This window comes from Lathamus discolor, chromosome 6 (assembly GCF_037157495.1).
Source record: "Lathamus discolor isolate bLatDis1 chromosome 6, bLatDis1.hap1, whole genome shotgun sequence".
Classification (NCBI taxonomy): domain Eukaryota; kingdom Metazoa; phylum Chordata; class Aves; order Psittaciformes; family Psittacidae; genus Lathamus; species Lathamus discolor.
The window spans coordinates 25,926,933-25,945,673 of record NC_088889.1 but is presented as its reverse complement, the minus strand read 5'-3'; the positions used below and the strand labels follow the sequence as shown (position 1 = coordinate 25,945,673).

The following is an 18,741-nucleotide window of genomic DNA, read 5'->3' as shown; positions in this document are numbered from 1 at the left end:
AGACATACGAGTGATAACCTAGCTAGATTTGCTGCATATTAGTAGGCTATGGCATAATTTGGCAGAATATCTTACTTTAAAGCAGTATTAAATCTACAAAACAAGGTGATGTTACAGTACAGACATTTAGTGATTTTCTTGTATGACTATTGTAGATCAGAATAAGCATTTATAATTGACCTTATGATGGCTGTAAATGGGTGCTGCTCCATCTATTTTACTGGAGAAGTATTAAGCTAAGTGAATCAAGCCCTTATATTTTTGCACTGTAAACACATCAGATAGATTAAACAAATTGTGCTTTGTTGAGAGAGGGTCAGCAAAATTCCTTCTGAGCACCGTAGTGAGAACATGTTTAGCAGCTTTAATTAAATTTGGGCTGAGGTTCAATTTTCGCATACCAGGTTCCATGCATATCTACCAGCAGCAGAACAATAGCTGCAAAACATTTACTGGAAATGAAAAGAACAAAGAGAAGCAATCTGAACTAGCAATATAAGCTATGAATAACACACTGCAAAAGCAGATCCAGAACCCAGGAGAAGGCCAACGAGGCAGGCAAATTAGCAATGAGAACTGTTGCCCAACATTAGCATCAAGCAATGCTGGTAAGATTCAAAACACTCTGTTCAGTCCTTAGTCAAGCAAATTCTCACTCAATTCAAAGGAGTTTTTTCCTGAGTAAAAACTGAGTAAGGACTACAGTATTTGGCCATGCTGAATAACTCATACTGTATTGCTGTGCTCCTCTGCAATAGCAGAAATACAGTGTCCTTGAAGGACAAACTCAATAAAAGATCAGTTTTTCCTCACTCAAATGTATTCATATTTATGAACAGGAGTTTTTGCAGAAGTTTTCCCTGTGGTCAGTGAACACCGCACCTGCAGAAAATCCTACCTTCCAGTTTTCACTATCAGTTACCAGTGGGTACTGCAAAGTAGAGACTGCCTGGATCGTGAACACATCTTTACATATAGGACACATTTCAGAACTGTGCTACAGAGAGCAGCAGCGAATCTCAGTGTTTATGGGAAAGGAGAACTCTGCTGATACTCTTACTCCTGCTCTAAGTCCACCCTGGGACCGGCTTCGTGTCAAGAACTACTGGCAGCAAGATGATGCTCTTTAAAGCACCCTGAGGAAAAGCAGTAAGTGAATTCTAGCACATTACTTGTACCACAGAGTTATTCATTGAATAAGGAAGGAACATCTAATTATATTTTAAATTATTCCATACCAGACTTGGATTAAGTATGTGAAGATACCCTGAGACAACAGAAAAAATAAGGAGGCCTGAGATTTAGGTGCTGTCATCACATGCACTTACAGCAATATTAGCTTTAAAATTGAAGTGGAGGTGAGAATAAGTCTCTGCAATCTGTAACTCCCTGGTATTATTGTCTCTTCAGCGAACTGTATTACTTCAGATTATGTATCTCTCACAGCTTTTCTGATGTTCTCAATCTCAGACTACAAATCTCATAATCAATAGGTGTGTACTTACTTAATACATACCAGTTCTGTGGTACTTCACTGTGTAATTTCGTTCTCAACTATGGGTGTCAGGAAAACAGTTCATTGCAGGATTACAGAAATTGAAAATAGTCTCGACCTGACTCTCCCCTTTGCATCTGCGTATTTTAGGTACAAAATTGTAAACTGCTTACAAAACTAAGGTCTTTGAAATCTTAATTTTGGGGAAAAAAAGTGAGTATTCTTCCATGTAGTCTTAATCTAACCTATCTCATACCTTTACCTGATATATAAAAAATAGCTTTGCTATAGATAATCTTGACAAAACACTTTAAGGTTGTGAGATGTTTTGACAGAGAGGGGAGGTGTGCGAATTTGACTTCAGCTGTTTGCTCAGTGTTTTTCCTGACATCTTTTTGGTAGTAAGTCCCATGTAATTGCTTCTTAAATGAGCTAATGCAGCGAAAATCTCTCTGCTCTAAGGGTGGCGGTCATTCTAAAGGTCCCTAAAGGGACTTAATAACATCATGTCTCAGACGACAAGTGTCAGTTGTAGTCAGTCTTTGCTCATTCTCATGTGCAAGGCCCAATAATAATTAGGAACTGTAATAGTTATTTATTTGCCTGATTTACAAACATAAAAAATAGTTTGTCAGTTTCTGCAATTTATGTGGGATATTGTTTTATCGTTGAAAAAATAAGAAATCAGCAAAACATACCAACATTTTTGCTTAAAGCAGCTGTAAATTTTAAAGGAAACAAAACGGAAAAAGCTCACAGTTCTATTACTGTGTTATTTCCCCTCTGAAATAACATCTGTAAGAAACTTACAAGTATTGAAAATAGTGAACAAGACTATCTAAAAAGAGTATTGTATGAAGTATACAAATAGAAGTTTACTACAGGAAAAAGATCAGTCCAAAAATCCCTGATGACAAAGTATTTCAGATTATCAAATTTTAATATTGCTTTTTGTGATGCTGTAGCATGACAAAGTATCTCATTTTTCTCTTCTTCCTACAGAGCTTTCCTTATCCCTCACTGATGTGATTGAGATCGACTCCAGTGTCAAGAGTGGTTTGAATTTGGGCATACTGCTGTAGTAGTCTCGGTTTCCTTGTCTTGTCCAAGAACATGCAGTATGTTACTTCAAATATTGTCTGAAGCTCGTGTGACAATAATCACAAAGGATACTTACAGACCTGTAGCCAATTTGAAAAACATTGATTTCTCAGTTAAACACGATCAACACTTTATTTCACTGTCTAGAGAAGAGCAAGTAACAATTTGTCAGTTTTGGAGGCAGACTGTGATTGATCTACTGTGGCTGAAGTAAACTCTTAGACTGCTTTGACTATTTAAGAAATACTGAAAAAAGTAAACACAATTCCTCTTCTCTCCCCTCTCCATATTTCATAGGTGAGTATAATTTACATCATCAGATACGTATAAAGATCCCTGATTCACATACTGCTCAAAAGCACTGCTCTTTTTATGGTAGGTGTACTCAGCATGGGAAGGTGCTGGTAGCAGGGGCGCTACAGAGGTGGCTTCTGTGAGAAGCTGTTAGAAACGTCTCCTATGTCTGTATGAGCCAATGCCAGTGGCTCCAAAGTGGAACTGCTGCGGGCCAAAACCACCAGCAATGGCAGTAGTCCCTCTGGGATAGCATAGTCCAGAAGAGGGAACAAAATCCAACACACACACCGACACCCCCCTGCCCCGTGAAACTGTAGCCAGAGGAGTGAGAATATGAGAGAGACGACTCTGCAGACATCACCAAGATCAGTAAGGAAGAAGGGGAGTAGATGCTCCAGTCAGCTGAGCAGAAATTCCTCTAGAGCCCATGTATTCCCTCACAACCTATGGAGCTTAATTGTGATGCAAATATTCACCTGTAGCCCATAGAGGTTAATGGTGGAGCCGATATCCACCTGCGGCCCATGCAGGACCCCATGTTGGAGCAGGGGGATGCAAGAAGGAGGCTGTGACTCCATGGGAAGCCCATGATGGAGCAAGCTCCTGTAGGACCTGTGGCTGTGGAGAGAGGAGCCCGCGCTGGAGCAGGTTTGCTGGCAGGACTAATGATCCCACGGGGAACCCACACTGGAGCAGTCTGTTCCTGAAGGACTACTCCCCATGGAAGGGATCCATACTGGAGCAGTTAATGAAGAAGTGTAGCTAGTAGGAAGCACTCATTTTGGAGAAGTTCCTGAAGAACTGTCTCCCATGGGAGGGACCCCATGCTGGAACAGTGGAAAAGTGTGTGGAGTCCTCCTACTGAGAAGGAAGGAGCAGTAGAGACAAGAGTGTGATGAACTGACTGCAACACCCATTCCTTGTCTGTCTGTGCCACTGTGCAGGTAGTGATAAAGAAAACTGGGAATAAAATTAAGCCTCGGAAGAAAGGAAGGGTGAAGAGAAGAAGTTTGGGTTGTTTTTTTTTTTAAGATTTGGTATTATTTCTCATCCTAATCTAATTTGATAGGTAATAAACTAAACTAATTTCCTCAAGTCATGTCTGTTTTTCCTGTGATGGTAATTGTCAAGTGATTTCTCCTTGTTCTTAGACTCATGAGCGTTTTGTTATATTTTCTCTCCCTTTCTACCTGAAGAAGGGAGGGATAGAATAGCTTCTGTAGGCATCTGGCACCCAGCACACAGCCAAGGTCAACCCACAGCAGGAAATGCATGGCTATTTTACAAGTGCCACTGCAAATCTGAATGAGTCTTCTGAAATAATGTGGCTTTCAGAAGTTTGAGAACTTAATGGTTGCTCCACTTGTAAGTGGAGGAATTGGTGAATAGACCTTAGCAGTTTCTAAGCAAAAACCACTCTAAATCTTACATGTGTTAAAGGGAAAAGGATTTTCTGTAGAGCAAGAAAGAATGTGTCCTGTTCTGATTTTAGCTTAAACTAAGTACTCTTTAAGACCTGAAGGAGGTTGGAAAGTCACCTTTAATGGGGTTGTGCTATTTATGATTTCTGTACTTGCTCAATTTAGCCCTATTTTACCCCAGTATGAAGCAGCTAAGCACAAGAACTGCTATTTTTTGCTTCTTTTAAAACCATGCAGCTATTTTAAGGTTATGCTTTTATAAACACTAATAACCGCAGATGAAACATTGACAGAGCAAGGTGGAAGAACCACAGGGACACCTTGGAACATACTGTCACGACTCTACCTCCACCTCCCATCCTCACTGAAGAGGTACATGGCAGAGATGCTGATATAGCATCACAGACTTGCAAGATGCTGTCAGCTGTGCTTGCTACCTACTTTCCTACCAGTCATGCCAATGTAGGTAACTGGCTGTCATCCCCAAGGAACAAAGGCTGGAGTTAATATAAATGTCAAAGAATACATTTTCTGTGAGGGGGTGGCAGCTCTATTCCTGGAGTTACCCAGAACTGTCTATGACCTCAGCATTAAATAATGTAAAACTGCTGCAAGACAGCAACAGTATATCCTAATTAATATTTTAAATATAATTCCCTAGCTGAAAAACAGAGTCTTATGGAACTGTGCAATCTGCCTTTTGGGGTAATCTGCAGGGACTGGACCAGTAGCTTCACAGTGCAGATACAGATCTGGGTCTGCAGTATCTGGGAATATAAAAAGGTTAGGAATGTCCATCAAGATTCACATTTCCCTTCAGCCTCTTCTTCTTGGTGAGAACTGGGTCCAGCATAACATCTCTCCTCATTGGCTCCTTTGTCACTTGGAGAAGGAAGTCATCATCAATGCATTCCAGGAACCTCCTTGATTGCTTACGCCCTGTTGTGTTGATCCTCCAAGACAGATTAGGGTGGTTGAAGTCCCCCATGAGGAAAAGCGCTGTGAACATGAGGCTACTCCTATCTTTCTACAAAGGAACTCATTTGCTCAGTTTTCCTGGTCAGGTGGCCTGTAGCAGACCCCTAGTATAATGTCACTTGACTCTGTACTCCCTTTAATCCTGCTCCATAAACTCTCAGTTGGCTGCTCGTCCATTCCTGGGTTGAGCCACATACACCCCAGCGGATCACTGACATAGAGGACAAAACCCGCTCCTGGTCTCCCCTTGCCTGTCTTTCCTGAAAAACCTGTACTATTCCTTTGTGTACCAACAAAATGTAAGGATTTATGACCAAATGAATGAATGAACTTTCTGTTGTCAAAATGCTAAGGCATCATACCTTCTGTGAATAATGGCAAGGGAGACAACATGAGCTAATCAGCTTCGATAAATTTCTAATAATTAACAATTCTTTTAAGCTCTCAAAAGAATCAATGGAAAAAGACCACATTTTTCCAAACTTTTGCTAACTTTATTTCATTAGCTGGGTACCCTTGTTTGCATATGAACTTGGTTTGCATATGTTTGCATATGTTATGTGTTACAACAAAATCCAAGACTGTGCAAAGCTTTGCAAGCTTGGTGATCACTTCTCTTGGTATCACTGTGGCATTTTATTGTGGCTATATGACTTCATATTTTGTCATTCTACAAACGCATGAAATATACTAACTGCTCTGAAATTTAACAGCTGGCTGAGTACAGTTTTACTGATGATTGGATTTGGAGGAAGAGGAACAGGTGCAGAAACACTCCCTCCTGCAACTACAGAAAAATATGATAAGAATTAGTCATTCAGTATCTGCATGGAAATAATCATAAATTGTTAATAGCATTTCATTTGAGTCTCCTACTTGGGAAGCTGATCATCTGCATATAGTGAAAAGCATTAGCTAGCTTTACTGTCTTGCAGCTTATAAACTGTTCCTACAGAATAAAACCAGTCACACTCTTCAGGATTATAGATCATCTTTGCAATATAATTCAGTGTCAGCTTATAGATTGTATACTGCTTAAATGCATTTTCATTTTTCCTGTGGGAAGCAACAGCTATAAATGCATTCCATAGATGCCAAAATACACCTGTTGTCTGTAGACATTTGCTATTGGAAGTACACTTCCTTGTATGTTTTATAGTTCTCATGAAGTTTCAGTATTAGTAACGGCTCTCCAATGCTGGCAATAACATCTAAGAGCTTCTCTGAGGCATTTATTTAGATCATGAATTTTTGTATAACGGCAGAACTCAGTTTTCATGAATGGTTTTCCACATGCAGGAGTATAAATATCAGACTGACCTAAGTGCTGTCCTTTCCTCCATTTCCCTTGGGTTCTTTACTTCAAATAGCAAATAAGTCTTATTTCTAATATAATTAGGCTGCCATGAATCATTTCCTCCCTACTTTTTCTCTGTCATAAATGCTTTGCTCCAGTGTCCCAGAAGTAGATCCATTTTTTGCCCTTTTTTATGGTTTGCCTGCAAGCAATCTTTACAAAGCTCCAGCTGCCCCCTCTGAGAGCACTTAACAAAGATTTGTTTCAACATGGAGAACATTATGGGATAGCAGTCAGTAGGTATGTGGCCAAGGAGACTTTTGTGTCTCAAAGTGAATTTTTATCAATTTAAATGAGACAAATTTGGAAAGATGTTTTGATTTCCTAATATGGAATAGTAGGATGCTTAAGGTATCAACTGCATAAACTAGTAATACCTTAAAAGCTACCCTCTAAGTCCTTTATTGCCAGTGTAATTCTCTCTTTTTCCCATTTTCCTACAGTCTTTCTTGGAGCCTCTAATTTTGGGAGCTTAGGATAATCACTGACTCATTTTGTCATCTAGGAATGGACTATGTAAAGGGACTTTTCTAAATATACGGATGTATTTACTGCAGACATTAACTGTGCTTGTATTTGTACTTCGTACCTTTTCCAAAATCTGGTTTGATGTTTTTAAGTAGGGATGTAAATGTGTGAACAAAATCATACTGAATACAGAATAGGATTAACTTTACTGAGAATATCAGCTCTTCTGTGCAAAGACTGGTCTGCACTTGCATGGTTACAGCAATCCATGCCTGCTGCCTCCAGAGAATCTGAAAGAACTAATATTCAGAAGACATCCCTTTAAAATGGCACGTTTTGCATGGTAACTAGAATAAAGCTAACACTTCAAACTGAAATATACTCCTTCTGCCCCAAAGAAATATCCTAAATTATAGTTCGATAACTTTCATTTATTCTCTGAGTACATAGGCCAAAGATCTGTTTTCTAAGCAGCTGCAATAAACTATGGTGTGAGATTTTTCAGCAAGAGAGGGAAGTGCTGGCATACCAGGGAAAGGGCACTGACATTTCTCTGAGAATGTTATGCTGAATCCCTGTCACCCATTTTCAAGAGAGGGATTCAGTCTCACAGAGATGCACAGAAAAGTCTTTTCCTCAGACTTAAGAGGCATGTTCGTTAGAAAACAAACTCAAAAGCAAAGCTGGTCTAGATCAGTCCAACAAAACGAAGTGGGAATACATCTGCCATTTTAAATATAACAGGGAGTGGGGGAAAATTATTTCCTTTAAAGAAATGCAGTGGCATAAGAAAAAAGTGAACTGAACTGATCACAATTACATTGTTTTTTCTGGAAATTAGAAGACTTCTAATGACAGAACAACATGATTCTGGAACAGCCCACCAATAAGAATAACAGATAGAAAGCTACTTAGAAGACGCATTAACCTACTTGCCTGTAACTGCAAATAACTATTAAAAAATATCCAGGTTCCTAAATGGCTTTTTTCCTAAGTTGCTTTCGACAAAAAAGTTATTGCCAGTATATTTATATTAACAATAGATATCAGTCCTTCCAAATCTTATCCCCTTCAGTGTTCAGTGATATTCAAGTAAATTGGTACTTGTGGGAGAATAGAACCAGGTACCAGCTCAGTCTTGCCAATGGGGGAAGTCAGAAACGGAAGAATTCTCATTGAGAAAGCCAGTTCCAGTTCAGAACTTTCAGAACCTGATGTAGCTAATGAATTTGTCATTTTATCTCTACTAGCAATGCATTTATCAGTCTGACGCTTTCACGTGTTTACAATACAAACACACTGCAACAGAGCAGTTATATTTTCAATTGAGAATACTATGATTACAGAGATGATGTCTAGAGAAACATTCCTAGGAGATGTTCTCAGGCAGCTTAAAATCAATACAAATGAGGAGTATTTTACATCTTTTCAGATCTGGCTTCTGGTTTGACTATAAAACCCTTATCTTTTACCCTTGAAGAGCATGGGTGCATTCACTGTAGATAGATTTCTACATTCGTTTTGCTGAGAAAATTAAGCGCTGACTGATCTTCTTCGGAACTCTGCTCACTGCAGAATTGGCAAATATGCCAACAACTGCCCCAGAGTATAATCTGAGCTATTTTTCTGTTACAGTTTGGTAGGTTAGAAGAAGGAATTAAAAAAAAAAAAAAAAAAAAGAGACTAGATTCCAGTTCAGAAATTGTTTCTTTCTTTCTGTCTGCTCAGAAACCCACTCAAGTCCTCCTCTCCTCTCACCATAGATTTAGACTACTTTTGCTAAATTCTGTCTTAGTGAAGAAGTTATTCATCACTGACTGTACCTCTGGTGAAATAATTCAGTGGAACTGCCTGGGCTGGTTGGCATGGAATTTATGTCCCACATGACATCCTTGTCTCTAAGTGGGAGAGACATTGATTTGATGGATAGACCACTCAGTGGATAAGGATTTGGCTGGATCATCACACTCACAGAGTTGAAGTCAATGGCTCAATGTCCAAGTGGAGATTAGTGACGAGTGGCGCTCCTCAGGGTCAGTACTGGACCAGTGCTGTTTAACATTTGTGTTGGCAACATGGACAGTGGGATTGAGAGTACCCTCAGGAAATTTGCCAATGACACTCCACTGTGTGGAGTGCTTGACATGCTGAAGGGAAGGGATGCCATCCAGAGGGACCTTGACAGGCTAGAGAGGTGGGCCTGTGTGAACCTCAGGGCAATCCCGAGCACAAATACAGGCTGGGTGGAGGATGGATTGAGAGTAGCCCTGATGAGTAGGACCTGGGATGTTGGTTGACAATAAGCTCAAAATGAGCCAGCAGTGTGCGCTGGCAGCCCAGAAAGCCAACTGTATCCTGGGTTGCACCAAGATAAGTGTGAGCAGCAGGTCGAGGGAGGTAATTCTCCCCCTCTACTCCAGTCTTATGACATCTCACCTGCAGTACTGTATTTGGCTCCAGGACCTCCAAAATGAGAATGATATGGACTTGTTGGAGTGAGTCCAGAGGAGGGCCATAAAGATGATCAGATGGTTGGAGCACGTCTCCTGTGAAGACAGGCTGAGAGAGTTTGGCTTTTTGAGCCTGGAGAAATCTCAGGGGACACCTTAGAGCAGCTTTCAGTACCTAAAGGGGGCCTACAAGAAACCTGGTGATGGAATTTTTACAATGAAATGCAGTGACAGGACAAGGGGCAATCACTTTAAACTGAGAGAGGGTAGATTTAGATTAGATATTGGGCAGAAATTCTAGTGGGGGTGGTGAGACACTGGCACAGGGTGCCCAGAGAAGCTGTGGCTGCCCCATCCCTGGAAGTGCCCAAGGCCAGGCTGGAGGAGGCTTTAAGCAACCTTATCTAGTGGAAGGTGTCTTTGCGCACAGCAGGGGGGTTGGAGACAGGTGATCTGTAAGGTCCCTTTCAGTTCAAACCATTCTATGATTCTATGATTCTGTGATAATCCTGTATGATTACCATGTTCTCTCCTTCCATCTTGTACTCTGGAGCTATCTGAAATTGTTTTATGTGTCTTCTATTATAAATGATTTTCTGTTGTTTTAGGTTATACTAGATCAGTTTTGAAGACACTTATCCATGACTGCTACATTGGACTCTCCCATACATCAAATAAACAGTATGACTTTCAGTGTAGAGAAAATCAGCTCACTTCTCTGTCACTCTGCTTGCTCTTCCACCCTTTTCCTTTCTTATCCATTTAAAGTACAAGTTCACTGAGGAAGAGGAAATCTCTTAGGATTTAGGGAGAGTGGCATAGAGTCTAATGAATCCTTATTTCAAGGTGGGACTTCAAGAGATACAGTAAAGAGAAAATGATAGGAAGATTCTGATGGGATCACTTGGGTGGAGAGCCTTCTGAGAAATCCAGAAAGAGGCTAGAAAGAAAATATCTGAGGGATGGCAGTCCTTGAGATATATGAAAACCATCTCAATACTATCAGATGTGTTTGGGGTTAAATTTCAGATTAGCTAAAGGAAAGCTTTGAAAAATATTTAATTATCCTGAATACCATTTTAAACCAGACAAATATCAATTAAAAGGTTGAATCCAGAATAATCAAGAATCAGAGCAGGCTCAGAGGTAAAGAAAATACACAATTTCACCAGCCTGTGAATGATAGTTGTCAGGGAAGACGGTAAAGATGGTAGCACTGGAATGAAGAAGCAGGAATGTTGTTCCTGCTCATACCATTAAAAGGGGTCATGAGTGCTGCCTCTGCAAGAGGGATGAGCAAGAATTTTCAGTCTACTCACAGCATCCTTTCCTTTGGCAGTAACAGTGGCAGGTCTCTGGCAGAGGCAAACCGGCAGCTGCCCCAGCAACTGCATATAGCTGGCTCTGCAAATCCCATTCCATTTCAGAGCTTGAACTATATACTATACCTGGCTCAAGGCCCATTCTATGCTTTGAAAGTGCTTTGGGGTTGGGGGGGGGGGGGGAGTATGGCAAAACAAAATTGCCAGGTGTGCAATCAGGCACAATTAAATCTATTGTGAAAGGTATGAATTATCGCCTTTAAAAAAATATTAGCTATTGTGGAACATGTCTCATTTAGCAATTAAAAAATGTATACACTCAGGTGAGTCTTATTACTGCTCGGCTAACTTCTGTCATGTGTTTCTTCATACTTTCTTTTGCCAGAACTGGCTGTGTTGCAAAAAACAGACTCAGTCTTCATCCAGATGTACATCAGTGAGTCATGAGCACGAGACTGCTTTATTCAGTATAGACAATGTGTAACTATGATAACAGCAAACAAATGGATACTTTTAAAAATAGAGAGATATAAATGCAGAATATGTAATGGTGAGAATTCAACGACACAAAATAAACCTTTCAAAGGGAGGGTATAGAGGATTTAAGGTAAGACAGGCTCTGAAGCAGGCTCTGAATCAGTATTTGGCTGAAGTCAGGTTCTGTTTTCAAGACACAAAAAGTTATTCTCTATAACCGGTCCTACAGACAGCTACATTTGCAACTCTGGAGTGCCCTGGGAGGTTAGACAAACACAGCTGCCTTGGGCCAAGTGGCTGGGTTCCCCAGCACTACTGTGGTAGTGGTACAGGTCCGCGGTGGAGCTTGACCCAGTCACAGTGCTTCAAATCTACCTAACCCACAGGGACAAGCAGTAGAGAGTTACTGCAGTGGTGATCTCTTTTTTTTCCAAGTACCCAGTTGTGACAGTATACATCCTGCACTTCTGGTGATTTGCGCAGGGAGTACTGCTCTGTTTCAATTTGAAGGACCTCAGTTCTGTTCCTACCTTTTCACAGAATATACTGTTGCTAGATGGCTATTGACACAGATTTCCATGCCTTCCATTGAAACCTGGCACTGGATATCTAGAAGCACAAAGTCATGAAGCCAGCAAGAAAGAAGAAACAAACAAACAAACAAAAATATCTGTTTGGCAGCTCTTGTTTCCTTGATAATATCATATTTTTCTCTTTCTTAGCTGATTAAGTACTTAGAGCTCTTATTCAGGTGATCTGAAAGTCCACCCTGGACCCAGGGATTGCTCCTTGAGGCAGTGCAGTGCTTGTACCTTGTGTCCAAAATATGATTTGTCCCAGATACCAGAAGAGCAAGCATGCGTGACTCAGGTGCAGTATGCAAATGCTAATTGCAATTTTAATACATTCTTTTGGATTTGGTTGCAAAGTGCAACTGATGGCTAATTGGGTCTGAGGTTTGTAATAGTGTTAGCTTGTTACAGTACAAACATGGAAACCAGAAGGTCTGATCTGGTACCTGATCCCCTCAAACAAAACAAAAAAAAGTACCAGAAGCCAGGGAGGAAGAATTTACAGTATCATAGTGTGGCCAAGACACATGGAAATCTGGCTTCTACTTGTACAAGCTTTACTGCCCGTAAGCATTTAGAATCAAATTCCCATCTCAGCCAAAGAATAGCATCACAATACCTCCCTAATGGATACTGAGGCTCTAGGTCAGTCCTGAAGGAGTTGGAAAAGTATCATGTGGCCCATTTAGCCAAATTTTTTAGGGATGTAAGGTCAAGCATGCCTGTGAATAGCAGACTATATATACTCTGTTCGCTCCATGTAACTTCTGATCCTGCAACTTTCCCACAGTCTCTGCTAAAATGTGTCATCTCCTTTGCCAGAAATATGTTACTGCTTAGTAGCTGGGTAATGGGTTTTGCCTCTGCAAAAGAGACTGGCACTCTCCTGCCAGTCAGACCAGAGCTGCAGCCTCTTGGCTCCTACAAGTGTAGAAGGTATTGGATTAAACCAGGGTATATTGAGGGGGTGTCTCTAAGTAAAAGAACTGCTTTTTTTGACTTTGGAACTGGGAGTAGTATCATGCCTGATAAACAGACACCCCAACTCAGCTAATGAAAATGACGGGAACCGGGTAGCACTTGATTTACAGATAAATAGTCCTCTTCAACCCCCATAATCTGGGTGGTACTTGGAAATGTTGGTGACTACTTCATAACATTATCATCTGAAAGCGACCTCTGGGAATGTGAAGTGTTTGTGAGAAGTGCTTGTGGGAGAAAGAAGCACTAAATAAGTTCAATGACCCTATGTCTATGTTTAAGGTAGTTCAGGTATGAAAACTGTAAGTCCACAATTATTAGATAGTTGATTCAGAACAGTTTAGCTTTTCTTTTTGCTGTGAAATGTTCACTTTGCTTTATAGAAGGAGAATTTCTGGAGCTGAAAGGCTACCCTCCATCAGCTTCATTGGTCTTGCTTGTACATTGCTCATTCCTAACACCCTTGTGATTTCTTCTGCATAATGAGAATGGAAAGTATAAAATTAAAGAGAGGTTTAACTTTCCTGTGTCCTTATATTTCATATGTACAGCACAAGACCACAGAAAAATTGAAATACCTATTCTGTCGGAGCAGTACCTATTCTGCAGAAAGGGTGCAGAAACTTGACTATCACCAGATGATAGCATCAGAGGCTACTCTGGCTTACTGATAACCACTGCAACTAGTGAATATCCAGGCTCTTGGTATTAGAACTCTGGAGTTTTTTACAATGCATTTTTCTCCATTTCTCTGCTTCTGAGCATAGCTAAACAGTCAATCTTGTTAGCCATTTCAACAGCTGCTAGACACTCTTTCAATCTATCCATCCTCTTTTGGAAAGAAGCTGCACACTTCCATTGCTAGTGGAAGGCTTAGGCTTGATCCTGGCAGCTGTTTTACACCTTTAGATGAGCAATCTTGAGTACCTCTTGAGTACTCACAGGAGTATCCAGTTAAAGTCCTTATGGCTTCTGACAGATTTTTGCTTCCTGACTCTCTCCTTTGCAAAGTGTATTTTAGCATACTTACTGGCAACTACCTCTTTGCTGAGAAGTGACATTCTTTCACGCTCCAACGCCCAGCATCTTGTTCCTGTCTTGTTTTCATGTAATCTACTTTTAAGAGCTCTAGACATCTTGGCAGGAGGGCTGAAGCATGCTCACTACCTGTATTTCTTGGCCTTTACCTGATAAGACTTAGAGTTTCTTTGCTCCCTATGGACCCTTGAACGAACAAGGAAGAAGAATGTAAAATTCTACTCTCTTTCTCCCTTGCTCTGTTAAGTGCAAAAGGAATGGCAGCTCCTGCACTGCTGGGAATACAGACATGTTAAACTGTTTGGATAGCAAGAGGGTGGAAGAGTAGAGGCTCAGGTCTGTCTTTTGCCTGCATCACTGGCCAACATCTGGTATAGCAGTGAAGATCCACAATTTCTTTTTCATAAAATGTGTCTTAAATGCACATTTCAATACTTCAGGATGAATTCCTTCCCTTTGAAGTTAATATTGAAGATTCAGTGGGAAACTGTACTTGAATCTCTTCTCTGATTCCCAGTGAGTTCCCTGGCTAGACCAGTGGCAAAAGTTAACACTTGTATTTCATGATACGACATGAGCTTTATGCTCTCAGGTCTACTAATAGATTACGTATTTATACCCTGGCAGAACCATGCTGCTTTCTGACTCCTGAAGACTAATCCAGGAAGATGATCAGTGCATATTAATCAGACCTGAGTTTGCAAAAACCTCCACATATTAGAATGATCTGTCCCTTTTCATTGCTTTTCTTTCTCATTTCAACATTCCAACCAGACAATTTGTTTTGGACAAGTAGTCTGAGATAAGGCTACAGAATTGAGAAAATGAGGGAGATCAGATAGTCTTTTCATCAATTCTCCAGGATAAAGGGGAGGACCTTAAAAAGGCTAGGAGGATTTGCAGGTTAATAAATGGTTAGAACGGTGGTGCCATAGTCGGGGTTGGGGTACTTAAAACATAGGAGGCAATTTCGGAGGCCAGGTCTACTGGAGGTTGATGAAGCTGGTCTTGAAAAGTGAAGGGGAAGAGCAGCTTTGGTAGGAGGCTTGCCAGGTTGGTCAAGAAAGCTTTAAACAAGATGCGTTGGGGGAGGGGGGCATCATTCCATCCCAGTCAGTTGCCAGCACTTATAATAAATGCTTGGAACAATGTAAAGATATTCCAGCTGCTCCAGCCAATGAGCCGGCTTCATTTGGAGCTCAGCTCAGATGCCTCTATACAAACACCCGTAGTATAGGGAACAAACAAGAGGAATTAGAGATCTGTGCACGTCTACTGGGATATGATATAATAGGTATCACAGAAACGTGGTGGGATGGCTCCTGTGACTGGAGTGTTGGAATGGAAGGTTACAGGCTCTTTAGAAAAGACAGGCCTGGCAGATGGGGAGGGGGAATTGCTATTTATGTTAGGGATAGGCTGGAGAATCTGAACGCTGTCTGGGGACAGGTGAGCAGTTAACAGAGAGTTTGTGGGTCACGATTAAAGGAAGAACAGTGTGGGGAACTGTGTAGTGGTTTAAGTCCAGTCAGTAACTCAGAACCACGTAGTCTCTCTCTCATTTCCTCCCCTTCCTCCACCCCCCAGTCCCGGAGAGATGGGGAGGAGAATCGAAATAATGTAACTCCCATGGATTGAGATAAGGACAGTCCAGTAACTAAAGTATAACACAAATCACTACTGCTACCACCAATAATAATAATGATAAGGGGAATAACAAGGGAAGAGAATACAACCGCTCACCACCTGCTGACTGATACCCAGCCTGACCCGAGCAGTGATCTCACCCTTCCGGGTAACTGCTTGTAGTTTATATAGTGGGCATGACGTGCTGTGGTTTGGAATACCTCTTTGGTTAGTTCGGGTCAGGTGTCCTGTCTCTGCTTCCTCCCGGATTCCCCTCCTCCCTGGCAGAGCATGAGACTCACAAAGTCCTTGGTCAGAGTAAACATTACTAAGCAGCAACTAAAAACACTGGTGTTATCAGCGCTGCTCCCAGCCTGAAAGTAAAAACCACAGCACTGCACCAGCTACTAAGAAGGAGAAAAATGACTGCTACTGCTGAACCCAGGACAATCTGTTACAGACCGCCTGATCAAGAGGACTCTGGATGAAGTGCTCTATAGACAGGAACAGCCTCACGCTTGCAGGCCCTTGTTCTCCTGGTTGACTTCTACCACCCTGATATCTGCTGGAGGGATGGTACTGCAGTGCACAAGCAGTACAGCAGGTTCCTCGATTGTGTGGAACACAACTTCCATCTGCAAGTAATAGAGGAGCTGACAAGGAAAGGTGCCACGCTTGACCTCATGCTCACCAACAGGGAAGGGCTGGTTAGAAATGTGATGATCAAGGGACTGGAGCACCTCCTGTATGAAGATAGGCTGAGAAAGTTGGGGCTGTTCAGCCTGGAGAAGAGAAGGCTGCATGGAGACCTCATAGCAGCCTTCCAGTATCTGAAGGGGGCCTATAGGGATGCTGGGGAGGGACTCTTCATCAGGGACTGTAGTGACAGGACAAGGGGTAACGGGTTAAAACTTAAACAGGGGAAGTTTAGATTGGATATAAGGAGGAAGTTCTTTACTGTTAGGGTGGTGAGGCACTGGAATGGGTTGCCCAGGGAAGTTGTGAGTGCTCCATCCCTGGCGGTGTTCAAGGCCAGGTTGGATGAAGACTTGGGTGAGATGGTTTAGTGTGAGGTGTCCCTGCCCATGGCATGGGGGTTGAAACTAGATGATCTTAAGGTCCTTTCCAACCCTAACTGTTCTATGATTGTATGATTTTAAAAGAATTCATATATTGAATATCAGTAGTAAGTGTGGGAATGGCACACTAAAATAAATGTGGATTTTATGCACCTTGTAGCAAGTTGTGTGATGATTTCAACCTTTGCTAAATATTTCACTAAGCATTATGGAAAAGAAAACTTTATTTCCATTTGTAAGGGCTTTACATCCCAGCGTGAGAAGGACTTTCATTTCAGGCAAGTCTTGCTCTCTCATTAGCTCCTATGGATATGCTAAAAATATTAACAGCTTTTTCTGACTTCATTGATGCTCAGTCTTTCCAATTCTACACTTTTTTACAGGACAGTAATTTGCTGATAACATCCTTAGCAAGTTGATGTCAAACTGATTACAATTAACAGTATGCTCCATTTCCCTTCTTCAAACGAGGTCGAATGATGGCAGTGCAAGTCAGCAGAAGGGTTTAAAATAAATTAAGGTCTGTCTAGATTTCTATAACTTTAAGGTTCATTTTTTCATGGTAGGCAGCAATTTGTAGTATACATTCCAACACCTTTCTCATCATTTGGACCCGGCAAAGTAAATGAGCAATAAATGTGAAACCGAAAACGTATGTGCAAAGAAAATGCAGTTGTCTGGATTTATTGAGCCCACTTGATGGTGTTGAAATTATTTTTTCTTATTTTTATAGCCGTTCATTCTGTTCTGGCCTGCTAGTGTATGTCAAGCCCCACATAAATGAATAAAGAAACAAACCTTTCTTATGTGTTAATGAAAATGATTTACTCTAAAATTAGAGTGTCTACTGTGGCACAGAATAATAGATACTGAACAACTTGTTCTCTTCTCTGTAAATTGAAGTATAAATATGAAATATAACAGCTTTTAGTTAGAATGGACAGTCCCAGTAATTCAGAAGGTGGAAACACATGGGTAGCCCCACTAAAGACAAATAAGGAGCAGGCAGTGAACAACCACAACTGCTGTGGAGATAGAATACAGGCCAAGAGTGTTGGGGTATGCTTCCTACACCATACATGGGCACCAAATCATCAGACTCTGGTGACTGCAGTGCGACATAGGAATGCTTTGTTGGAAGGCTTTGACTTACAGGTTACCTTGTGCAGATGGGCTAAGGGGACTGACTCAAAAAAAGCAGTGGTGTTCCCAGCACTGGATCCTTCTAGAATTTGCAGAGGACTATATGAAAAGTTCTTGAGAGATACCACTAGGATTTGGGAAGCCTGTGGAAAGAGGTGCCTGACTCACAGGTCTTGAGAAGGTTATTGACACTCTGTGCTGCTCCAGAAGAACTGTGATGGGGAAAGAGTTAAGAAATCCCGATTTTGAAAGCTTGGACTGAAGGAGAAAGGTTAAAGATGGGAGACAGAAAAGAGAACACACTTCTTTCTCCAACAATTTGTTAGGCATTTGTGCCTCCTTATTTACCACATCTGAGGTGTTTCTTGCCTGGGGCAGCTGTAGCCTCACATGTCCTCTGCAGCCTGGGAAAGGAGAAGTAAGTGAGCTTTATCGGACACTTCATCCCTCCTAAAGCAGAGACTTCTACCTTTGTGGAGCCTAACACAGCCAGTAAAATCTAAACCCAAGGTCCCCTGCAGAGAAACTTTAGACTGAATTGTCAGCTCGCAAGACTGATGTTACTGAACCTACAGTCCAGGTAGGCTTTTGGTTTGACTTAAAAATAAGGTTTATAATATGGCTTTAGGTTTTGTTCCTCATACCGTTCATTTAGTGTGACTGGGAGTGCTGGTTAAAATCTTGAGGTAGAGACATTTGAAGTATCTGCAGTCTTAGAACAATAATCCTACAGTGAAACGTCATTGGTGTAAAATACTCCAGTATGACATTTTAGATGTAAAACTGTGGTATAATATGTGTGCTTAAGGTTAGGGTAATGTTGAAGAACCTTCGGTAAGATCTGTGCTTTTGATGCTGAAGTGTTGACGACAGATTGAAAATACTTTTCTTGTGGTAAATGTCAGACATGAAGGATTTTAAATTAAGTATGTAAAG

General features: G+C 41.2%; 1 protein-coding gene across 1 annotated transcript in view; it reads right to left on the bottom strand.

The window, feature by feature from the left end:
* BEGAIN (brain enriched guanylate kinase associated) overlaps nucleotides 1-18,741 on the bottom strand; it is a 157,385-nt gene that overhangs the window by 76,679 nt on the left and 61,965 nt on the right. The window lies entirely within an intron of this gene.